The sequence below is a fragment of the Nansenia antarctica genome, assembly GCF_963989245.1.
Source record: "Nansenia antarctica genome assembly, chromosome: 12".
NCBI lineage: Eukaryota > Metazoa > Chordata > Actinopteri > Argentiniformes > Microstomatidae > Nansenia > Nansenia antarctica.
Genome location: NC_137682.1, coordinates 18,601,959 through 18,609,697, shown reverse-complemented (window position 1 = coordinate 18,609,697; position 7,739 = coordinate 18,601,959). Strand labels below are relative to the sequence as shown.

General features: G+C 47.3%; 1 protein-coding gene across 4 annotated transcripts in view; it reads left to right on the top strand.

The window, feature by feature from the left end:
- Positions 1–7,739, top strand: part of stau2 (staufen double-stranded RNA binding protein 2) — a 97,907-nt gene that overhangs the window by 64,300 nt on the left and 25,868 nt on the right. The window lies entirely within an intron of this gene.

Sequence of the window (7,739 nt, the reverse complement as noted above, 5' to 3'; positions counted from 1 at the left end):
AAAACATATCCTTATATTATTTTTTTTTACGTGGCCACTCTTAAAGGATCACTCGCGCGCCCCCCCCACCCCACCCCTACCCCCTCAGTGTTCTTTTTCTGCTTTCCTTCGTAACTAAAGTTCCAGCTCTCTGCGGTGTATGGTTCACGTTGGGTCTCTCTGGCTGATTTTGGCTGTCTCATACTCTCATTAACAAAGTGCTCTTGGCTCCCAGCGATTCCGAGTTATCATTAATCACCATGTTCAAGTCCTCTAAGGACATCTTTGTTCCCTGATAAGAATCACTCTGCTACACTCCCCCCCCCCTCTCTTTTTCTTCCCCTCCCACCCCCCCAAAATAATAAATAATTACAATCCAGAATCTCGTTGGGATCTCCCTGTTTTTTTCTTTTTTTCTTCTTCATCGTTTTGGCGACGGCGGCGGCGGCGGTCTCTGTATTCAGGAGGTGGCTCTTTGTCCCACGTCGCCCAAGCAGAAAAGCGGTTGCTTACGTTATCTCATCTAAACATAGGACACCCCTTTGTGTCCCGGGGGGGGGGGGGGCCCTCCTTCAAAGCTTTTCATAAAGCCCCACGTCCCAGAGAGCCCGCTGACGGGGGGCTCGCTGCGGCGCCGCCGACCCGGCCCGCTAAATGAGAGCCGGGCGGGCCGATATATAGGGCACCACGCAGGGTAGCGGCAGCCCCGCGGACACACAGCTACCCCTGGGCCCTGTTGTTGCCAAGAGCACTGGGGCATGACGACCCACTGTTAGAAAGAGAGAGGGGCTTTCTTTATTTATTTCTTTCTTTCTTTTCTCCCCTCTTCTCTCCCCTCTTCTCTCCCCTCTTCGGGCTGTCATCAATACAGTGGCCAGCGCGCCCACAAAGAAAGGCCTCAAAAATGAAGGTCGAAGGACAACCCCCCCCGCCCCCCTCTCTCTCCCCGGTCGGCAACACTTAGCCTTAATGTTAAGCGTCACTTAAGCGTTAATGTTACGCATCACTTAAGCGTAATGTGTAAAAGCGTCAATGTTTTTTTTATTTTATTTTTTTAACCATGACAATGTGTGCATGTTGTTGTGAAGCGGGGCGGCGGGGGGCTTTCCAGGACCAGTTTGCGTCACTCACTGCCCTGACCTATCAGAGAGAGAGAGAGAGCGAGGAGACCTCAGCTGATAAGCTGCAGAATTTGACATGCAGACCGTTTTACTCTCTGGGCTATTTCTACACACGCACACACACGTGCCACACATATTCATACACACACACACACACACACACACACACACACACTGACCACCTGTGTGATGCGCTGCAGATATATCAGTGTCATCTATCAGAATGGCAGATGGGCAACTAGCTTCCATGTGTGTTTCCACACGTGGAGTTCCTGTGCCCCAGCACACACGCACACACACACTCACACACACACACACACACACACACACACACGCACACAGTCACGGGTCTGATACAGAGGCCTTATCACCGTAATTAGACATTGTAAGTGTGGTGAGTGGGAATGGGAGATCTCTCTGAACACAGAGCGATAACTGTTTCCTGGAGCTTATCAGGCACACACACACACACACACACACACACACACACAGACACACACACACACACACACAGACACACACACAGACACACAGACACACGCACACATACACACACACACAGACACACACACGCACACGCACACACACACACACACACACGCACACACACAGACACACACACGCACACGCACACACACACACACACACACACACGCACACACACACGCACGCACGCACACACAGACCGGGTAAGACCCAGAGTCTGCTGTCAGCTCACGAGGCATCCAGGGGGGTTGTCCTCCTGCTTCTTGTCAGTCAGATGGAGTTTTCCATCAGATAGGAGAGGAGGGTTGATAATGAATGGAGGTTCTCTCAGGCCCCGCCCACGGTGCCCAGGGTGAACGGACGCAGGCGGTTCCATTCAGGTTGTTCCCACAGGGCCGGGTGACGTGGCCGCCGGGCCGCATAGTGAACGGATGAAGGGTTGGAACTCGGAAGGTGTCGTCGTGGATACTAGATGAGAGGATAACAGGACGGAATTGTTTGGAATTCCGGAATAGGACGGAATTACTAGAGACGGTTGACGGTCGGGCTGTCAGGAATGGATGTGATTGCGGATAGTGGACGCACGCACACACACACACTCACTCACTCACTTCGGCCACACATTTAGATGTAGATTTAGCATGCACAGTTGTACACAAACGTGGACACACATGCACAAACCCATATACACTCACACACACACACACACACACTTTCTTTCTCTCTCATGCACAGAAACACATCTTCAGCCAGTGTTCGGACTTACCTGAATTGATCCTTGGCCCTGTGCAGACATTCCTGGTGTGTGTGTGTGTGTGTGTGTGTGTGTGTGTGTGTGTGTGTGTGTGTGCGCGTGTGCATGCGTGTGCGTGTGTGTGAGAGTGTGTGTGATATGTACAGCTGGGCGCCCTCTCTGACCTCATGCCATCTCTCCTCTCCTCTGTGCCATCTGCCCAACATATGTGAGTCCAGGAGGCTGTCAGCCCTGCTAGCCCAGAGTTGAGAAAACTTCTCCTCAACCCTATTTTTCATGTCACACCAACTGTCCCATCCCATGGAAAAAACACCATTCTCATTTGCATTGTAACTACAATACATATGGATCTGTCTTTCAAACGTTTCTCATTTCAAACCAAGGTCTGCCAAACTCTATGGATAGATGATCTCCTCTGACCTCGCCTAGCCACGACCGTGTGGCGTACTGTAAGTCCTTTCACAGACTGAATAGCCTCGACGCGCTCAGGGATTGAGTGCGTGAGTGAGTGAGGAGGTGGGGGAGAGAGAGAGAGAGAGAGAAAGTGAGAGGGAGGACTTGGACGCTAAGCGACAGAAGAATGGCAGAAGAGAAATAGATTGAATGCCTTCTGGGTTAGGGTTAGGGTCAGGGTTAGGGTCAGGGTTAGCCAATTCTGGAATCTTTTGAGTACTTTAATAATACCATTACAGTTCTAACAATGACTTTGAAAACATGTTTTATTTTCATCAGCTGTTCCTCACTTACTGACTGAAACAAATTAAATATGTGACAGGGTCTGTTTTTTTGGTCTCCAAGTCGGCAAGGTTTTTGTACAGATTATGAAGGTGCCGATTGTAAGCTTTACTCTTAATCAAAACTGATGTAACTGGACATCTAACTGCATGTTTAGCACATCACATGAACATGAACATGAACATGCTAACTACACATAACTAACTAACTGACATTGCTCCTCCTCTGCCTACCTGCTACGAGAAGTTACGTTACATTGCCGTTAAGTGGTATCGGGAGCGGTTGTGTCGGAGTAGTTTTTACAAGTACGAGTACATGAGCACGGTATCGGGTATGAGTACTGGCTAGTAGTCGCTCTATGTGTAGAGGGCTGCAAGGGAATTTTTCCTGGCTACATAGTGTACAGGTTTTTACTTTTGCCTGCTTGCGGCTCTGTCAGTATTGATTGATTGATTGATTGATTGATTGACTGAGAATGTTCATTATGTGAAGCGCATTGAGTTGCATCTTGTAAGAAATGCGCTATACAAATAAAATTTGATTTGATTTGATTTTGGTATCGGTATCGTGCATCCCTACTTTTCAGTCACACTTTTCAGGTCAGTTTTAGTGCACAGCATCCACATCGCTTGCCGGGTCATACTAATACTACTAACAGGAAAAAATCGATGTGGATTTCCTGCGGCTATCGTAGTCTGTTGAATCGCTCTAGAGGTGGCGTTACCCCTGCTGGATGTATTGAGGTGTGTGTGCGTGCATGCGTGCGGGGTAAGGGCCCCAGCTTGTGTACTACTCATCCCGTAGCGATATCGGCAGGAGGACTACATTAAAGGCCGCAGGGATGAAAAGCTCTCTGTGCTTGTTAGACTGAGAGTTGAATTCTGTGTGTTCTGCCGAGCTGAAGTAACAGCAGCCTTGAGCACCATCGGGCCAGCCAGGGCCAGGGCCCGCTGGGCTATGTGTGAGGTGTCGCTGCTCCAACACGGACCACGGACAATCGAAGGTGACAGGGCCACTGTGGTCTGCCTGCCGCGAGTCTGAGTGTGTGTGTGTGTTGCCTCGAGCGAGCATGTGTGCGCCGTCCGTTGTATGAGAATGTGTGTGAAGGAGTGTGAATGTTAGTGTGTGGATGGGGATGGGGTTTGTGTGTGTGTGCGTACGTGCGTGCGAGTGATTCAGTGCTCAGCTGGGCTTTGATGTTTCTCAGCGTGGCAGCTGTGGCTCTCTGATCTCGCAGAGCACCAGGACGTTTGCACCGACTCGGACAAACAAACAACGCTTCACTGACAGTGACTGACTGACCGACCGTGACTGAATGACATTCAATGACTTACAATGGCGGGAGTTGGCAAATTTCTGATTTCTGATTTACAACAGCAAGTAATAGACTTTTAAAGATGACAAGAATATTTAGTCTAGAAACTTTTCACCATCAGATATCAGCGAGTGGTTTGTCTGATTTTTCCACCTGTAGTGACTTTTGCTGTGATATGATTGGACAAATTCTATTTTGGGGGCGTGGCTTAGCGATAGGTCCATTAGACTGATGAGAACGACACTTGAAGGTCATGAAGGGACACGTGTCAATAAGAGTGAGTTTGAACCAGGACCGTAGAAGGAGAATCCTAGGACGTTCGTGACCCGATAGGGAATGTCTGACTGCAACCCATCTAGAGGCCCCGCCTCCACCCTATCTGTGTGTGGACAACAGCTTTCATCATTCACACATAGGCTAGCCGGTGCAGTGAAATGCTCCTTTTTACTTTTTTTAAGTAATAATGTTTTAACTACATTATGTCAGGTGCTGTGATCCCACCTTTCCCTATCCCATGGCCATCTCTTCTCCTAACTGGCCTTATCATTGGATGAACACCCCCATTTGAAAAACCTTACATAAGCCCACCAGCATCATTACCTTACACAAGCCCCCCCCCCGCCTGCCCTCCCACCACTAACAAAACATCATTCGGTTCACACACTCACTCTGTCACCTTCTCATTCTATACACACACACTGCTACATTCTTCAGTCACACAAGATACACTCACTCACATACACAAATGCACTCATGCATGCACATGCACACGCACATACACACACACACACACACACAGACACACACACACACACGCACATACACACTCACACACAAACACTGTCACACCATTAAGTTACTCAAGCCTCCATGCAGAAACAAAACATTGTTTGGTTCCACCGCAATTAATTGGGCATCTGACCTTGCCCCCTGTGCGCACTCATTTGCTGCCAGCTGGGGAGGGATGGAGGGGGTGGAGGAGGGATGGAGGGAGAGGGGGTGGAGGAGGGAGGGAGGGAGTATAGGAGGGATGGAGGGAGAGGGGGTGGAGGAGGGATGGAGGGAATTGGGGAGGAATGGAGGGAGTGCGGGAGGAATGGAGGGAGTGCGGGAGCAATGGAGTGAATGGGGGAGGGAGAGGGGGAGGGATGGAGGGGGTGATGGGGGGAGGGATGGAGAGAGAGGGGCAGGGATGGAGGGGGTGGAAAAAGGATGGATGGAGTGGGGGAGGAATGAAGGGAGTGGGGGAGGGATGGAGGGAGTAGGAGAGGGATGAAGAGAGTGGAGGAGGGAGGAAGGGAGTGGGGGATGGAGGGATGGACAGGGTTCCTGCAGGGTCTTAAAAAGTCTTCCATTTAATAATCAGAATTGTAGGCCTTAATAAGGTCTTAACATTTATTGCATTAGGAAGTTACTTCTATGGTGCGATAACTTCTCTGTATCGCATTTAAATGTGTTTGGGGGAAATGTCCACGCTCCAAAGTAAGCAGTACGGTAATATCCTATCAGTTCCCCCTCCCCAACTATTAGTATGGAAATAAATGAACATGGAACCAATAATCACTAATTTTGTAGCCCCAGGTGAGAAGTTATCGGAGAACACCCAGCTAGCAACCACGCCTAGCAACCATGCATGTTTAGTGCTTGGTTGAAACCAGTGGAGAGTAACATAAGCCCGCCGCACCTTATGCAAGAAAACTAGAAACATTGTGGGTAAACCCCTAACAATCCCATTTCTCATTGTTACCCCTATCCCTCATTTTGGAGTGCCACTCGCTTTTCGGCTTGCCTTTCGGAGTTACAAGGGGTAGTGATTGAAATCTTCCCCTATGAAATGGGACAACCCTTCAAGACCCTGATATGTCATCAAATAAAAAATAACAATGCTTCATTACCAGGCCAGTTCATGACAGAATAGCGGGGCTCGGTAGGCTAGCGACCTTTGCTCCTACCCTGCCAGTCTGCACTGATATTAGAGGAACGAATTGATTTTTAAAAATCTTTATTAACAAAGAAAATAATTACATTTGTGGTTTTCTTTTCCTGCTTGTCACTATCTTGCCAATTTCAACACTATTTTAAGGCAAGGCAAGGCAAGTTTATTTGTATAGCACATTTCATACAACAGGGGCAATTCAAAGTGCTTTACATACATTATAAAAAATGCAGCAAGAGGAGCATAGTAAGAAAATAAAAATGACAATGAATGAAAGCAAATATAAGAAATAAATAGATAAAACATTCAATAAGACAATAGTTAATGGATAAAAGACATTGATAGAAGTGTTTGTGTTTATTCATAACTGCTGCAAAACATGACGTTTTTTAGCTTAGATTTAAATATTTCTAGGGTTTGGTTTCTTCAGGGAGTTTGTTCCAGGAGCATGCGGTAGCGTGACTGAAAGCTGAATGTATTATGATAGGCCTGTTAGTAGACCATTACAATAATCAAGTCTACTCTAAACAAATGCTTGGATGAGTTTTTCATGGTCTTGTTTGGACATGAAACCTCTCATTCTTGTTATGTTTTTCAGGTGATAGTAGGCTGATTTAGTTATTGAGTGTATGTGGCTGTTGAAGTTTAGATCGGAGTCTAGAATTACACCAAGATTTCTGACCTGTTTTTTAGTTTGAAGAGAGAGAGAATCAAGTTTTGCACTGACTTTCGATCTTTTGTCTGGTTCACCGAATACAATTATTTCTGTTTTGTCCTGGTTTAATTTAAGTTTTGTGTCATCCAGGCATTTATTTGTTCAATGCAATTACAGAGATTTATCGATGGGACTATAGTCGTTCGGTGAGAGGCCTATATAGATTTGAGTGTCATCCGCATAGTTGTGGTAGGCAATTTTGTTATTTTTTTATGATGTGTCCCAATGGAAGCTATACTTCCTATACAGGAGAGGTTTTATATGGGTCTGTAGTTATTCAGTACAAATGGGTCTAGGCTGGTCTACACAGCTAAATAAGCTTGTTGGCAGGACATCAAGGGCACAGGTGGATGGTTTAAGACGTGACATGATTTTGTCCAGAGTCTTATAGTCGATGGTGTTGTGACCTGGTTGTTATGACGGCCCTATTTGGAGGTATTAGTGGAGACATGTTTTGCATGCCTGACACGGAAGAGCTAATGCCTGTCTAATGGTTTCTATTCTAAAAAAGGATGCAAGCTCATTGCTTGATTTACTAGTCGAGTGAAATTCCTGAGCAATGGGTGTTGGGGGATTTGTTAGTCTGTCAAACTTTGGTTTGCAGTGTGCATCTGAAAAAAACATGGGATGGAGGGTTGGAGGAGGGATGGAGGGAGCGGAGTGGAGGAGAGATGTGGGAGTGGGGGGGGACCCTTTTC